We start from the raw sequence: 16659 nt of genomic DNA on the forward strand, positions 1-16659 counted from the left end.
TGAATGATCCCAACTGTACTCGCTACAAAGCATTAAGTGGGAATGCAGGGGAAAATATTCTTCTCCTTAAATACATTTCAAATAAGTGATTTATGGTTTTCAAACTGTGAAGGAGAGAAGTGGAAAAGAGGAAGGTATTGGGGTAGGAAATTGGCTTACCTCGTGATACTCCATGATGTGTGACCAGTTCCCACAAACGGGTGAATCCTCCTTCCCCCGTTAATGAGGCTGCAGGTTTGCCGGTCCCCCCCTGCCCAGCCGGAGCTCCCCGCTGCACAGCAAGGCACGAGGAGCCCACCCCACCGCCGACCATACCCTCGCGATTTTACATCACTGTGCCAGATTGCAAAGGGTAATGATACCCAAAGCTCCCTTGAAAACACCTCGAGGGGGTGCTGAGCATGGCGCAGCGACTCCAAAATGCCAGCAACAGACTGGGTGGGTGACAGACCCCCCACGCTCCCTGATGCTGGCCCTCATCACCACCGATGGCGACATCCTCCAAACCCCACACTAGAACAAGATGAAGCAACGTTTAAAATGGAGGTGAGGAAAAATCAACTTTTATATTGCAATTAAACCGCTGACTTCTCTCTTCCAGATTGTCTGTGCCCTCCCAACAACTTCTCCTTGCCAGATGTACAGAAATTTCCACTCACACAAAATTCTACCTTCAAGCAGATCTTTGCTGCTACCCATGCCCGTTGCAGTCACACAGATTAACATTAATTGATGGTTGTGAAGAAGCCACGTCTGTCAGACTGTTTCCCAGAAAAAAGGAAGGCAGGCAGAAAACGAGGGAAAACAGTCTGTGGCCTTTGAAAACCAGGGGACTGTGCTGCTGAACAAATAACTTCGAGGCAGTTGGGGATGGAGCCAGAAAAGTATCTTTGAAAGAAAAAAGAAGAACTGGTGGGAAAGCAACAAGCAAGCAATACTAGGGGAAAAACTGTACTGTAGGGAAGTTAATCCAAGAGGAGCCCCATAAATTGGAAAAGGATAAGAATAAAAATTAGGAGTTATTGGACAAGGATTAGTGTAAGAGAGGTAGTTTCCTACCAGGAAATGGGGATTGAATGGCTCGTGCACAGCACAGCCGAGGACCTCAGAGGAGGCGGCAGGAAGAAATTACAAGGCACGATGATGTAGGTTAGCCTGCAGACTAAGAAAGCAAATTAAAGATGAGCTTCTGGGTCTGAGCACTCACCAGGGCAGCTTGGGCCACCTTGAGGTATCTGCAGAAGAGAACAAACCTCTCCAGCCTGGTCCTGGAGGTTTACTTTCCTGTTTTAAAGTTCCAGACCTGACCGTTGGGATCTACACATACAGCACCACCACCCTCAGAGGATGCATTCATTCCCGTCTGCAGGGGTTGGGTTGCACTGCCTCGCACAGCTCCACACCCCACAAGCACAAACCACTGGGAGAAACGAGACATGAACTACACAAACTGCATAGCGCAGTTCAAGAACGGGATCTGCCATGCAGGAATCCTCATTCCCAGTTATATATTCCTCTTACCTCCCCCATCTCTTTCTGCTCACCGACTCCCATGTCTACAACCACTGTTCCTGCAGCACTTCTCCCTCCTCAGCCTCTTCACAAACTTCCAACCCCCTTTTCTCCCTGCACAGGAGGCAGCGCTGATGGGAGCTGCGCAGCCATAGCTCATAACTCGCCTAACGAATGCCAGACAGAAGTGATTTGTAGGCATCAAGTAGATTATTATTTTTTGCGAGAGTGGAAAAGAAAAAGAGGGGCACAAGCTTAAGGTGCTGTTGATGAATGAAGATGAAAAGAAGGTTTTAGGGTGAGATGTGTTTGTCTAGTGTGACCTAAACCGTTCAAACCTCATTTGATAGATGATGGACATTTATTCCCTGCTATGTGTCACTTCAAAGTCTGAGGTTTATATTAAAGAAGTCTTCTCCTTCTAAGTTGTTCTTCACTTTTTCCCAGAGTTTATCACACAGCACTGGAAATGTAATCACATTTAGTTTTTATAATAAAGTCATATGGTCACTAGTAGTACATATTAGAAGACACATTTTATTGTTTTTCATTATGTAATTGTGTGCTTCATTGCTTTTCATCTGTTTTTGCTTGTTGTGGGAGGTGGCTCAGCCCAGGAACACCATTTCTCTGGGGATGATGTTCTAAGGGCAGAATGAAACCAACCCACCCGCGCCCCGCTCGGATGCAGTGGCACCGCCCTTCCCTCCTCTCCGCTCCCCACAGGCGAGGACCGGACTCTGGATACGCTGACAGTTCGCAGTCTGAGGAAAGGCAAATCCAGCTTTTCCACCCCACAAGGCTTGTCCCTACTCAGAGAAGCCATCAGCCATAAATACTTAAAGCAAGCAAGGATGCCATGCACAGCAGGGGCTTTAATCACCAGAGAAGGGATTTCTGAAGTCTTGCATTCAAGTCATCCGCAACCCTTGCTCCCGCGCACACGCCGAACATCTCGCCCGACACAGGTGGCAACGAGGAGGGTGGACACAGGAGCCCCACACCACTGCAGCCGCCACGCGGGCAAAGCCATCTCCTAGGAGGGCTCCACACGCCTGCACTCGCAGAGCTGTTTGCCCACGGGTTCAGAGATCTCAGCCCAGACAAAAAGCTCCCAATTAAAACCAAAAGCAGAAATATACTCTCCCCTACCCGCTGCTTCTGCTTCCGTTGTCATTCAGCAGGTTTCATCCTGGCAAGATCACACCCCAGGAGTTACCATTCAATCTTCCCCCTTCCCATAAGGAAGGAAAACAAAGAGAAAAACACACTGCTAAGACGATATCCACATGCTGCTGGAGCTATTGGAGAGACTCTGCAACAGAAGTGGAGATGGGATGCTTGCCCTGGACTGAGCCAGCTGGGACAGCAGGAAGGGCTGCAGAGCAATGTACCAGCACATCAAAGGCTGAGAATCACCGAGGAAAATTTGAGGACAAAAATGCTTCCCCTTCTTATGCCCGGAGAAGGATGTCTTTGCTTTGGATCTTGGTTTGCAACCTTATGAGAAGCTGATGTTTGGAAATAAATAATCTATATTGTGAAACAAGTTTTCTATAAACAGCTAATGTTACAATTAGTTTTGAATATGGGGTTCCTCCTACTAAAAGACACAATCATTCATTCATAGATGTTTACATTCCTATACATTAAAAACAAACACATTATGCTAATAAATTATGCAACTAAACTATAATTGATGGGATATGCTCCTGCTTAGTATTCACACAAAGCACTGCAGCATTTAACCGCAGGGTAGATTTACTCATTTACTACATCTATTCCTTTAAATGTGACCCAAAATTTGTTTTCTCAGCACTTGCTCACTAAGATTGCTTTCAATATTGGCTTTTGGGGAGTTCATTTTACTTAGATTCTCTATTAGAAGAGACCACCACGGATTCACTGAAACCATAGTTCCCCACCAGAACGTTGATTCACATGGGAGCAAAAAGTATTTCATGCTAGCCCTGGCCCTGACCAAGGACACCACCTCTTCCCTGCGTTCTACCCCAAAAAAAAGGCAAATGCCTTTAATTTGAGATGCTCCGGTCTCCCACAGCCCGAACACACAGACCTCGTGCTAGTGCCCTTCCTCTCCCCATCATCAGCAAATTTCCACTGCAGCCCAACTAAGCCCTTGAAGACCCCACAACTGTGCATCCAAGCTCTAAGTAGGAAGCTTGAAATTATGCTCCATCAAGTTGCTCCATCTCACTACACTTTTAGAGCTTTAAAAAAAAAATATCAAATTCTATTGAATTTCTCTCTACACAGCTGCATCTCTAATGAACACCCATAAAAGTTAAAACTTACATTCGGTAATCATATGCAATTGAAACATCATAAAATGAGAAGTCAAGGAACTGTATGTGGGCTGCAATGACTTGTCTTATTGTATTCATTCCCTTAATAAATATATCTTAAAAATAACCTCACAGTCACACATTTGCAATATAATATAAAAATAACACTGGATTCAAATTATTAAACAGGTAATTTAATAGAACGAGAACTGAAATGTAGGACAGTGTGCAACTTTATGCTATAGGAATAGGATGATTTTAGCCAACACAACTATTTTTCTTTTTTGCATTATCTTTGCATTTATAATACTACAACATCCACATAACCTTGACACTGTAGTCATCTTAGTAACAAACAAGTATAACGTTCACTTATAATTGAAATCCCAATAGGGTATTTGATTCAAGTAAAACAAAAATCAGAGGCCCCTACTCTGTTGCTTTTTTCTTGGTCACATATACATAGGCTAAAAAGATTTAAAAATAGATATATTTGTACACTATTAAATCTACAAAGCAGAACCATTTAATTTTAATTTAATGCAAAATGGAAACAAATATAACACCTTTAAAAGACACGATGCTAAAAAGAGAAGCAAATTATTTAAGTTCTGGATCAGCACAGCTTGGCAAATTCACAGCAAGTAAAGGCCAAGACTTAAACCAGGCTTACAGCGGAGAGCAGCAGCTGCGCCGGGGGACCATGGTACTGGCAACACCAGCCGGGCAGAGGACACCCTCCACCATGCCACCACAGCCCAGTGCTGATGGAGGGGGACAAGTATCCCCAGCCCAACCATCACTGCACCAGGACTCTGCCTGGCACAGGCAACGCTCCTGGTTGCATGCTTAGCTTCTGCTTTGCATAGCTGCTATCATTTAAATTGGGGTATTTTACATTAAAGAAAAAGGACAAAGGTCTCATTGGTGCCCAGAAGAGGAAAGGTCTGAGCCCCTCCAGACCAAGGCCTTTTCCTTAACGATGGCCAAGACCAGGCACTTCAGAGAAAGGTACAAGAAACATCTGCATTAAGAGTTTTCACCTCTGGGAAAAGAGGTTTCTGCCTAACCCTTTGTTAGCTTTGTCCTAAAGCAAGAGAATTTATATTCTTCCTAACTTACAAAATTAAATAAAATAAAACTGCTCCTACTCAAGGTACCTGCAGATGTTTGTGATTACCTATGAAGTTAAATCTTCTTATTGTTTCACACCTAGTCCTTCACAGCTAGGATTTACAGTTTTATTGAAGGATTATCTAGTCCTGTTTCAGGGAAAAAAAACAAAACAAAACAAAACACCACTTAACTGCAACCTAAATCATCTGAAGCCATCTTTTACTTTGCTTGTGTTGGCTTGCTCTTCTCACAACTCCAAAGCCACAAACTTTCTGCCCCTGCAGAAGAGCCAGGCCATCGCCTCTGGTGCACCGGTACAGCCCTGGCCATGCAGCCCGCTTGTCAACCAGAGCTGCCATCTGCCACGGCTCCGTCCTGGCCGTCACGCTTTTATTAAGTCCCTGATGAGCATGATTCAATTAACGTCGCCTGAAAAGCCACTACACCGCAAATGAAAGGTGACAAGGAGTTGAGACAGTAGCAGGGGGGCATGGCAGAGGGCAGCCCTGCCGGAGGACACGACAGACCTGTTACTCCGTGTGGCCAAAATAGGTTTGATCTGCCTACATCCGGGAGGCGATGGGGAGGGATGCGGGGGGAGAACAAGAGGCTGGAGAAGTGAGACTTTCAGAAAGCTCTTCCCACCCTGCCACTGGAAAGGCAAATCAGAGGCAAACGCACACTTGTTATCGGGTTATTCCGTTGTCAAGTGTTTTGTCTATACGTAGCCCCGCGGTGTTGATCACCAGCAAATGCCTGATGGAGCAAGTAGCTGTACCTTGCTGGAGGCACATAGGATGCCCAGCAACCCTGATCCCGCCAGGAGGTCCGTGCCCGAAACAGCTGCAGGAGTGGGCTCCTTCTGCCGGTGGAAACAAGGACTCGGCTAAATGTGGCGAGCTACAAGTTTCTGCAACAACGTGCAAGTCTCCAACATGTGGCCCGTAACGTAGCTGTTGCCATGGTAAATATTCATGTTTAGTGAAAAGTGTTAAATCTTGTATCATAAGTTAAATCAGCTGCCAAGACACATTTTCACAAGTAGGGGAATTTTTGTCTTTTCAGAATGGAATGTTTTTCAGTTGACATTGATTTTTCCCTAAAATAAGTCCCCCAGAAAGGAAGCCAATCACACGTGAGGCAGTCCAAGAGCTGAATTACTCTACTCCTTCTCTGAATCATCAACAAGTGTTGTGTGCTAGTGCGTGTGTGTGTACAAATGCACTGTAGCTTCATAAATCCCATCCTCTTATACAAATGAGCAGTTACACAATTTATTCGGAATATTAAACTAATGATCCTGGGAGAAATAGTACCAATATTTGATATTTCGGGTCATGAGACTTCAACAAGTAACTTTTCTAAGCAGGAAGCATCGCAAAGGAAATAATTAAGCTTAACTTGCCCTAGCCTTTTTACAAATACAAGACTCAAGCCTGAGCCTGAATATACAGTTGTTTATGTAGGTCAAGGACAGAAATAGTAAGAGCATATTTACTTGCTTTTATGTTTCTTGTGCAGTATTTCAAAAGAGGACAAATGGTTTTAATACAATTTCAGAAAGAGAGACAAGTTAGAATTAATCCAAAATTGGCTAAAGAAAACTTGTTACTTTTATTCATTTAAAAACTGTTGCGAGGAAATCTGGCTGTTACCAGTTCAAGATCTGCAAAATTACATGTGTGTCCTTCCACTCCTGATCTACTCAAAACTGGCTCATTCTAGCATTTTATGGTTAATCTTCTGTATTTAAAGCAAAATGCATTTCCATCAGAAGGTGCTTAAGAACGGGGGGAAAAAATGTAATTCAGTAATTAGCCCAATTTCATTCAGAGCAGGATAAATAACTCCTCTGGTAACAGAGCAACAAAGCAGAACTAGTCCTAAAGGCTGAACAGAAAAGACAAAGCAGTCATCTGCTTTGACACTCTGCAACCGAAATAAAAACACCGACAGCCACAACCTTCTTGCTTTCTCCTGCCCAAGCTCCACGCCAGGGAGAATCTCTCCCACTGACACACCCAGGGAGGACTCGGCCCCTGGACCAGCCCTGCAGCTCCTGCAGATGCACCACTGCCCTGCCAAACGGTGGAGAGCTCTTTGTCAATGTTGGGTTTTCCTCTTCCACATCTCTCTTCGACAACCACAAACTGGATTTCATCTTGGTTGTGTCTTCTGCACTGAGGACTTTACCCAACAGGTTTTCTTCTTTACCTACCTCTGAGTAGCAACAGCCAGCAGCCAGTCACCTCTTCGTTTCCAAGTTAAGAAACACTACTGATTCCTCCTCCTCTCTGTAATTATTGCTCCACAAGCGATTTGCTGTACCCCATGCCAGATTTGCACCTTAGCTCCTCACCTCTACTCATTAAAACTCAAACTCTCCTCCCATCTTCTCCATGAAAGACATTTTCTAGGAAGCTAGCTACTGCTTACGCTCTCTTACCTCTTTCTCTACTGAAACCAGCTCTACCGAAAGGCTGAAGCTTATTTAGCACTCCCAGCTCTCCACTTGTCTCTTTCTTTTATTTTACATGGTTCAATGTTCTCATTCTGCCTTCTCTCCTTCTTTCTCTACCCTGGCGCTACAAAAAGACATCTTTGGTGACACCTTAATAAAAAAAGATCACTGAATTAACATGACTTGCACCGCATGGTATTTTCAGACCAGCCATTTGCTAATGTCGCAAACACAATTAGGAAGTCAGGGAAAGAGCTTACAGGAGCAGATGAAAGCTGCAGAGATAAAATGGAAAGCTTTTACCTGCCAAGCTCTCAGGTTAGGGTTCTAGGTTGCCCTCGGATCTAATAAAGCTATAAAAGAGCCATATTAAGGAGAGGCATAGTCACATTGCTGTAAATATCAAGCGTGGCTTTTTCCATCCTCCTATAGACATGGATTTTTGCTACCGCAATTTGCAGGCTGGTAGCCCTAGGTGGTTTAAATTCTTGATATTAAAAAAAGCTCAGAGCATTACTGACAATTAAAAACAGCTTTTACACATGCACAATAACGCTTCTCATGCTTAAAAAAAAAATAATATGCATATCCATATTACCATCATAATAAGTGCCACAGAGTGACATGATATGATTGAGTATAATGGCTCCTTTGGAGCCATTATGGTCGATCAGTAAATAATACACTTTTGAAATTGTCTAACTACATATTTACACTTGTCAACTCTCATACACTTCAGTGACAGAATTTAAAAGAAACACTGTAAAAAACTGTAAGAACATTAAACCACGAAAACATTACGCTGAAGTAGTATTAAGGTTTGACTTAAACCCACAAAAACATGGAAACTCCAGGTTAAGGCCAAATCTCTGAAAATGACACAATCTTTACCACGCCGAGCCGTGCCCGAGGGCTTGCGGTGGTCCAGGCAAAGCAAGGGATGAGGCAGGGTTGGGCTGGAAGGAAGGGGACCGTGGGGTCATGGTGGTCCAGGGCATCAGGTGAGCACCGAGCCATCGTGGAGGGCTCTGCTTGTCAAATTTGCGGGTGAGAGCCAGCCCACAGTGACTTAGCAGTTCAGCAGGACACCATTTTATGGTATTTAAAAAAACCCAAAGCCTGGACCTTTTCTCTGTTTATTCAGATGAAATTCCCAATTAAGTTGAGAAGAATTAGTCTTCACTTATTTCGGAAGGGGCCCCGTTGAGACACTGGGAGTTTTGCCTAGCTGAAACACATGGAGAAAAACTTCAGGCTTTGACCCTAAAAAGGCATTGTCAAAAAAAATATGTTAAACAAACATGACAGCGGAACATTAATATCCCAAAGATTCACTCCATGTGGGGAAAAAAAAATAGGAAGCAAGATGTTTTTTCAAGAGTAAAATAATGGGCTTGGCATTGGGTTTTTTAATTGATAATTTTGTCTCTCTTGTTCAGCTGTAGTCACTTTTGCTCCAAGCAGCGGTGGCAGCAACTTTATTGGTTCCAGTACAGCTCTGCTGAAAACAATAAGCATCAAGCCCCCAAAGGCCGTCTGTCTTTCTGCGAGGGTCACATCCTGCTGCCCCGGAGTCAAGGGGATGTTGAACACTTGCGAGACGTCCAGAGCAGCCCCAGTCCCGCGGCACCTCCTTCGCAACAAAAGGACCCCAAATGCTTCAGACACTCTGCGCTACAATCCTGAACCGTGCTGTAAAAAGCAATGACGGATATTTTCCCAGAGCAAAGGTCTTCCTTTCATATAGATATATCTATCTCCTTCTCAGACTTATCTATTACCTAGCTTGTGAGAACAAAATCCATAAAAGGCTTGGCATGGCAGACTCTTGAAGTTGTTTGAAGACACAACCACCACACCCCTGTCAAGAGGGAGTTACAGCCTGGTTTTATAGTCGACTTTCCCCTCGACTGGCTGACGACAGAGCAGCCTCTCTCTACGCTCAGCATCTGGGATTTTACAGCTGCTGTATATAAATGGGATTTTCATGACAAACAACTCTGTATTTGGTTTCCTTGTATATCGAAAAGTGAGAATGATCTCTTAAGGCTCTGCTGGGAAGGAGTATTAATGAAGACAAAGAGTATTTCAGGCTATTTCCCCCAGGAGCATTATCACGATGACAATAGAATGACTTTGTCCTACACAAGTACTTTAAGTCCAGATCCTCCTCCCGAAGCAGCTCTTCAGGACCCCCCTGTACGCATGCTCCACGCGACGGCCCTCGCAGCCCCCTCCCCGCGGCCACCATCCCACGACCACCTGAAGAGATGGGATCTGACATCAGCTCGGAGAGCTTTCTCCAGTCTCTCATTTCATAAGCCCTCCCTGGAGATGTTTGCTTTTGTCTAAATATTATAAACCACAGTACAACGAAGACTTAATAAACCCTGTTGCCTTTTCACTTTGCGCAGCGTCTGTCTCCTCTCACCCTACCTCGCAGCTCATGCAAATGTCAGAGTGAGAACAGTTTTTACATCTCCTCGGGTCGCCCCAGAGTGATATAAGCAAAGGTAAACAAACTACTGAAGTCTGGGTATTTTTACTTCGATGGGATGTAAATCAGTGGATGAAAGCTGGGAATAAACTGGCAATACGAGGGCAGCTTATTGAAGTTTCCTCCCCCAACTCAGTGTTCCCTCAATGTAATATAGCTGACATAACCCTACACTGAAGGGAAAAAAAAAAAAAACCACCCAAAGAGATATAAATATTTCCCCCAAAGTCAAAGACACTCTTCCTTCAAGATGTTAGGCCAGCTCTTACAGAAAGAAAAAAGCATTCCCCTACCGAAGGCAGAAGTCTTCACCTGTAAGAACTCAGGAGGGGACTGGACACCACGCCGAGCGCTCAGGATGGGCACAGGCTTCACACCCCAATGAGGAGACCCGACATGACCATGAGTGCTTGGGATGGACATGAACCTCACACGGGACACCCCAATGCACCAGCGCTTGGGATGCAGAAGGTGCTCAGTTCCTACCGTACCACATACACCACTTCTCAAACAACAACCAGAGCAAGAGCTTCATCCCAGGGCTCAAATCAGAAAATGACTGGTCCTGTGCAGAGCTGAAAGCCACTGGGAAGATGGGTTTTTAAAGAGCAGCACCTTCAGCTGCCACTTAATTGTCTGACCAGTGGGTGCCCCAAACCCACAACCTCCTCACGCCATTATCTCCTGGCGGAAGGATGTTACGTGCTCCCACTCTTCCCTCCCTGCCACCTTGTTAAAGCTTTCTGGCTGCTGGTGAGGAAATGAGTCTGCCTTGCTCTACCTTTCTCTCCATCACCTTGTTGTCTGTGAAGACTGGTGAGAAAATGTTTCAGCTGCTCTTACACTTCCACAGCGTCCATTTCCTGAGGCCCTTATGGAAAAAAAGGCTGTCTCCCATCTCCTGCTGATGATAGCTTTATCAGATAATAGCATGAAGCAGGAATGATCCCGTAAAGCTGTTCCCAATATCCAAAGGTATCTGAATAGCAGCAGTGAGACAGAGATCATGCTCATTGCATTCACCCACCGATGGACAAAGCCTGAACAGCAACCAAGGGACTGGCAAAACCTGTCTACTAAAGAGCATATCATTACTTTAACCTGCCATGAGTAGTTGTACGGATTTTCTCATTTCCTGCGTGCGTACTGTATTTTTTTTATATTTTAGTTTAAGTTAAAACCTGCTGAAATTCAATGGCTCCAGACACAGCAGTGCCAAGGAAAAGGAGCCTCTGGTCCCCGAGAGCGCCTTTTCTCAGTGCTGGCTTGACACATAAAATCTGTTTCTTCAATTATGTCTTCCCTCTTACCTATTTTAGATGTGATAGTGTGAAAACATAATAAAAGCTCATGGAAAAAAATTGAAGGAAGCTGAGAAAGTATTCTTCAGATCATATTTAGAGGCGTTGGCTCACAAATGCTTTAATACCAGGAGGATAGCCGCTTGCACACCCCAGCTCTGCCCCTGCACCACGCCAGCAAGCGCAGGCTCTCACGCCTTCCCACGGCACCAGCATCTCCATCTCCAGCAGCGTAAGAACTGCCCTGTTCAATAAAAATGCAGTTACTGTGACACGAAACTCCAGCTACAAAACCTGCTCTGCACTGTTAACACTCTGCATCCGATGAGGTGCCAGCATTTCACAAGAGTTTGTTGTACACACGCTTGTGATCTGCGCAAACTCAGCATCTCGTCATGCTACGTGACATCTCCGCTGTGCCACTCCTCATTCAAAATATAGCTTTAAGCATCCATAGTATCAACTAAGGGATTAAATTTAAGCATGCACTCAAAAACTCTACTAAAGCAGGGTGAAGCCTGGCAGATCAACGCCCTGCTCAGGACTTAGAGTTCACCACTTTCAAACTGCAGAATCTTTTCCTGCTAAGTGATTTATCGGAATAACCGATATTAATTGTATGAGAAAACAGATTACTTGAAAAGTTGTCCCAAGCAATCATTATAGTCATAGCAAAGTCAGGGCTTGTTCTACTACCGCAACAAAAATTCTGTATTTGGTTTCATAAATATAAAGCAATGAAAAATACCATTAATTCGGCCAGGAAGCCCTCGGTTTAGGTGTGAGAAGGTTTTTGTACTTAGAAGGCGTGAAATTCCCCTTTGTCCTGGTGACGAGAAAAGCCCCTTGATGCCCCATCTCCTCCGGGTCATAGCCAAAGTGGAAATAATTTTCAAAACTAATATGTACACGGAGTAACATGGTTAACATCATCCAATGAATTTAGATCCACCTACACGGTATAAATATATCTAGATAAACTGTCACCTTCAGCAGAATTCATTAAAATAATGTTGTATCTTCCTTGTTAAATGTAATTTTTTTAATTGAAATTTAATCTTACTGTATTATTTGGTAGATTTTTAATTGACATTTGTAGTAATTAATTGGTAAGCATTACAGCTTTGTCTGAAGAATTTAAAACTAAATTTGACATCGAGATTGGCCAGCCACTGCTGTGAGGTGCCTGCTGGGAGCATTTCATCATCCTCCCAGCCCCTCCTGCTGATCAGAGGTGGGAGATGATGGTCTCTTTCTTACAGTCATGAATTACATTACTAATGTATTCCATTACCACCACGCAAATGTCATGTTAATTCCTGATCATCATCAAGTCAGACAATGGTTTCCACGCTGGCACCCAGCCAATTAGCGGTGTGGAAAAATATTCCGCCAATTATATAACTTGAATTAGGTTAAGGACTCAAGAGAAAGCAAAATAAATGCTTTGAAAATACTTCTGAGATAAAATGTAAGTTGACACTGTCTTCATGTGCTATAGCCGATGTTATACAATCTGATAGGCAGCTGCCAACATTCATAACTGTTTATTAAATCTAGCCTCTCTTTACGGTGGCAGCTAAGATCTGTATTTTTACCAATATTAGGTTCATTGTGTTATGAAAAAAGACCAAAATACTTAGGAGCATTCACACCAGCTTATAAAACATATTATGTAGTATATTAAATTGTTAAAATTACTTCTTCTCTCCTCCCCCCCTGCCACAGAGAAAGTTCCACGGACAGAAAAGTTTCAGGAAAACAAAGTCTTTCTGTAGCCACTGATGCTTTAAGGAGCAAGGGAGATCCTGCGAGGACAGAAGTCCCATCTCCGGGCTGCTGCCACTTCTCCCGCTGTGCAGCTCTGCCGGGGGACGCCGGGCTCGGCTCCTGGAGCTCTGCCCACTCCCCCTGTCCCACAGACACACGTCTGGGTTAGCACAGCCCACTGACCTGGGGGAACCCACTCCTGCTCCGCAGCTGTGGACAAACCCCTTCGGCTTTTGCTCCCTGGCTATCGCGAGAAGAATCACAGGCAGATAAAGCCCTCTGCGTAACCAGGAGCCTGTCCACCAGAGGAGACGACTGCGGCAGGAGCAGGGCACCCCTACAAGAAAAGGTCACCACGAAGCCTGGTGGAAATGCCTCCGGCTGTGCAGGGACATGGCAGGTTTCTACCCTTGCGTTAGCTTGGCGTGCGCAGCGCCGAGCCCCACCGGCAGCACGCTGTGCCGGCGACTCACTGCACAACCAGGTTTTTAGTACCACCCCATTATTTTGATTTGTTCTGTTCTTAACTCAATTTATCGTACAAGCATGGTTATCTCCAATTTAAAAACATACACAGCACCAGTTCCTCGACTTCAAAAATTTATAATGATGAGCAATTTGTTAAAACCTTTTACCGTATCTTTCTGTCTCATTTTCCTGGGTGCTGCAATGAGGCAATTCACTGTTCTGCCTGCTTACCCTAGATGACCTTTGCCTGCCATAAAATGGTATACAACTAAATGCTCTGCTTTAAATAAAACTCTTGCCTCTTCGAAAGGCCCTACGTATTCAGTCAACACAATCAGCAGAAACCACATTTGATTACTCAATAAGCTGGAAACTTCTAAAACGCGTACGGCAGTGAATGAGTTCCTGACATCACCAGGGACACTCGAGCGGGGAACAAGAGAGACCACCAAGAAGTGGCTCTTGCTGCAGCCGGAGAAAGGATCACTCCTTTAAGCTGAACTCTCAAGGAAAACGAGGACAAAAACTGAATTAGCTCAACACGTACCCTCTGCAGTCAGCACATTGCTAGGCAACTTCCCATCTCTTGATAGAATTATGGTGGAGAGCTGGTCGTACACCAGGGTTAAGATGAACACAAGCACCAGTCTTGGCCCACTGCTCCTTTCCAGTGGGACTGCTCAATGCTTCGGCATTTCATGTTACTATTTTGCAATATTTTCTAAGCACCTACAGGGTCTATTGCATTCAGAAGGTATTTTAAAGGTATTATGTGACATGAAAATTTTAAGATAACTGGAAGTAAGTGAATTTAAGAGGAACAGCACAAATCTTTTTTGTTGTTCAAGCCAGCATTTGGAGAGAGCTAACAATCCTTCTTTTTATTGTTTTTATTTTTTAATACTGAAGCTATCCAGAAGGCACGCGACTCGAACACTTTGTCTTTACGCTGGATGCCAATTGGCCACAGCTCCATACCTCCGTAATTCAACCTGGTATGTCAAGGAGATGCTTCAAAACACCCCAGTCCTTCCATTTGCCACCACTGAGACCAGACACAAAGTCCCATTACAGGCAGTGCCACAGGGCTATCACAATACCCCCTGTTGTCACACTTAACCTATGCCAGCTTTAGCAGGGCCTTGATCTTTAATAGTGACTTGGATAGTAAGATTGGGACTCCAGGCATTATTTACAGTTATTAAAGAACTCTTAAGCAAATGCACAGACTGCTTTAAATAGAGGCATGTACCTCGCATATAACCGCAGGTTTTCCATGCATACTTCATAGGCACAGAGAAACAATTAATTAGCTAACCACTGTGACTAAAATCAATTGATTCATACGTGACAGAGCGGTGAGAAATTCTTGCATCACTGGAGAAGTCTGGAATTGGTCCCTGTTCGGGGATCTCAGTCATATCAGCGAGGTTGGTAATTCAGACATGAAGGAAGTGGTAAGAATCTCTCTCCTGCATGCACACTTTGAGCTGCCATATGGGTTTATTCAACTGTTTACTACACCAGTCGGTAAAAACTGAACAGCTATTATAATCTTTGCTAAATTACATGGTAATTATGCTACCTCTGGAAAAAAAGAAAAACTGGAAACTTTAAAAAAAAAAAAAAATCACAATTCACTGATGTGTGAATTTCTCAGGTTTTATAATGTTTGAATTGAAATGCACTTTCTAACACACAGAGGGATATTAAATATATAACAGAAACCTGAATTTATTTTAAAAAACAACTTGTGCTGCCACTTCCTACCCCATTTAATTATGCAGATTTCCTAGTTTTGAAAGACTTCTTACATAGACCTTCCAATTCTCCTGTAAAATCAGATGATTCCTGTTTTCCCAACCTCTTCTGATTAATGAAGAAACACTGCCTCTCCTCTTGCCCCAGTTAATAAATAAGAGGCAATCAGGAGCAGGCAGGTAAGAAGAGAGGGCACGGGAAGGCTCCCCGTGCCGGGCTGCTGGGGGACAGGGACAGCCAGGGAAGGCACAACCACCACTTGTTTGGCACAAAAGGGACCAACAGGCTTCTCGGCTGGCTAACGCCACAGGGAAATGGCAACTACAAATTAACAGAGAAGGGGTCACCCCACACCACCCCCTCAAGCTTGACCAAGTGCACCCTGGCCAAAATTGGCTATTAAATGCTCTGTCCCTATGTTCCTCCAGGCCAGGCATCACAGCACCAATGCCACGCTGAACCGGGCAAGCACAAGCAGAGACAACTCTCCTGTGTACCACTGACACCATTTTGTCACTGGGATGCAAGTGAAGCAAACAGTGGAGCTAATTATTTGTTGGCAATGGCTCCTTTGAGAGTCCATCATCTGACACATGATGGAGAGGAGACCTCTCCATATTCATATTTAATCACGACACGAATTGCCCACATAAGCATGGTTAGACCCTGTCTATCTGCAAGGCTTCGGTTTCGGGCAGTAGCTTTGTCTGCATCACTGAACTCCAGTTACAGCACCAAAGACCTCATAGGATTTGGGGGGATGGAGAGAAGAAAGAAAGGAAGGGAGTGTTTCTTCTATATTGACAGTATTTGTTATCACTGCTATTTCATTACAATGAAGGTTGGGTTTTTTTTTTCAAAGAATAGTGGTGACTTGCTTTTAAGCACAGACAGTACAAAAAAAAACCCCAAACCCCACCATATTAGAAAGGGGAGAAGAGGGTGAGGGGAAGAGAGATTGTAAGAGAGAATAAGTGAGAGTTACTGCAAACTCGGGTTTGACGACTCACCAGTTTTACTTGCAGGCATCACACATATCCACTCATGACTCAGGGCAAAGAGGGGAAAGGATCGAAACCCTTATCATGGCAAATGTGTCTGGAAGCCGGAGTCACTCAGAAAAAATGTTCTCAGGAGACTGAAAGACAAAAACATGTTTTAAAACTTCACTCAGTTAGAATTGTATCAAAGCCTACCATTTGCTTTGAAAATAAAAGGTGGTTACAAACGCTGGAGGTGGGGGGAACATTACAGGAGTATTTCTACATATCAAACATTATCACACAGCAGACTTTATTTGGCTTTAAATAAAACTGAAACTTACAATATTAAGAAAGGTTTTTAAAGACACACTTATTTCACATTTGCAACACGCTCCTCCGACAGGCAAGCTTATGTTCCTTCTAAATACCAAAATGTGTCACCATCCAAATCCATATTCTGCTCGAAAACACAGCACTGTGCACA

General features: G+C 44.1%; 1 protein-coding gene across 4 annotated transcripts in view; it reads right to left on the reverse strand.

The window, feature by feature from the left end:
* FOXP1 (forkhead box P1) overlaps window positions 1-16659 on the reverse strand; it is a 389382-nt gene that overhangs the window by 325445 nt on the left and 47278 nt on the right. For all 4 annotated transcript variants that reach the window (XM_082322181.1, XM_082322180.1, XM_082322178.1 and 1 more), the window contains one exon: window positions 16203-16330. The gene's annotated coding sequence lies outside the window, so the exon portion shown is untranslated. The remainder of the gene's footprint in view (window positions 1-16202; window positions 16331-16659) is intronic.

This window comes from Platalea leucorodia (assembly GCF_965183815.1).
Source record: "Platalea leucorodia genome assembly, chromosome: 9".
NCBI lineage: Eukaryota > Metazoa > Chordata > Aves > Pelecaniformes > Threskiornithidae > Platalea > Platalea leucorodia.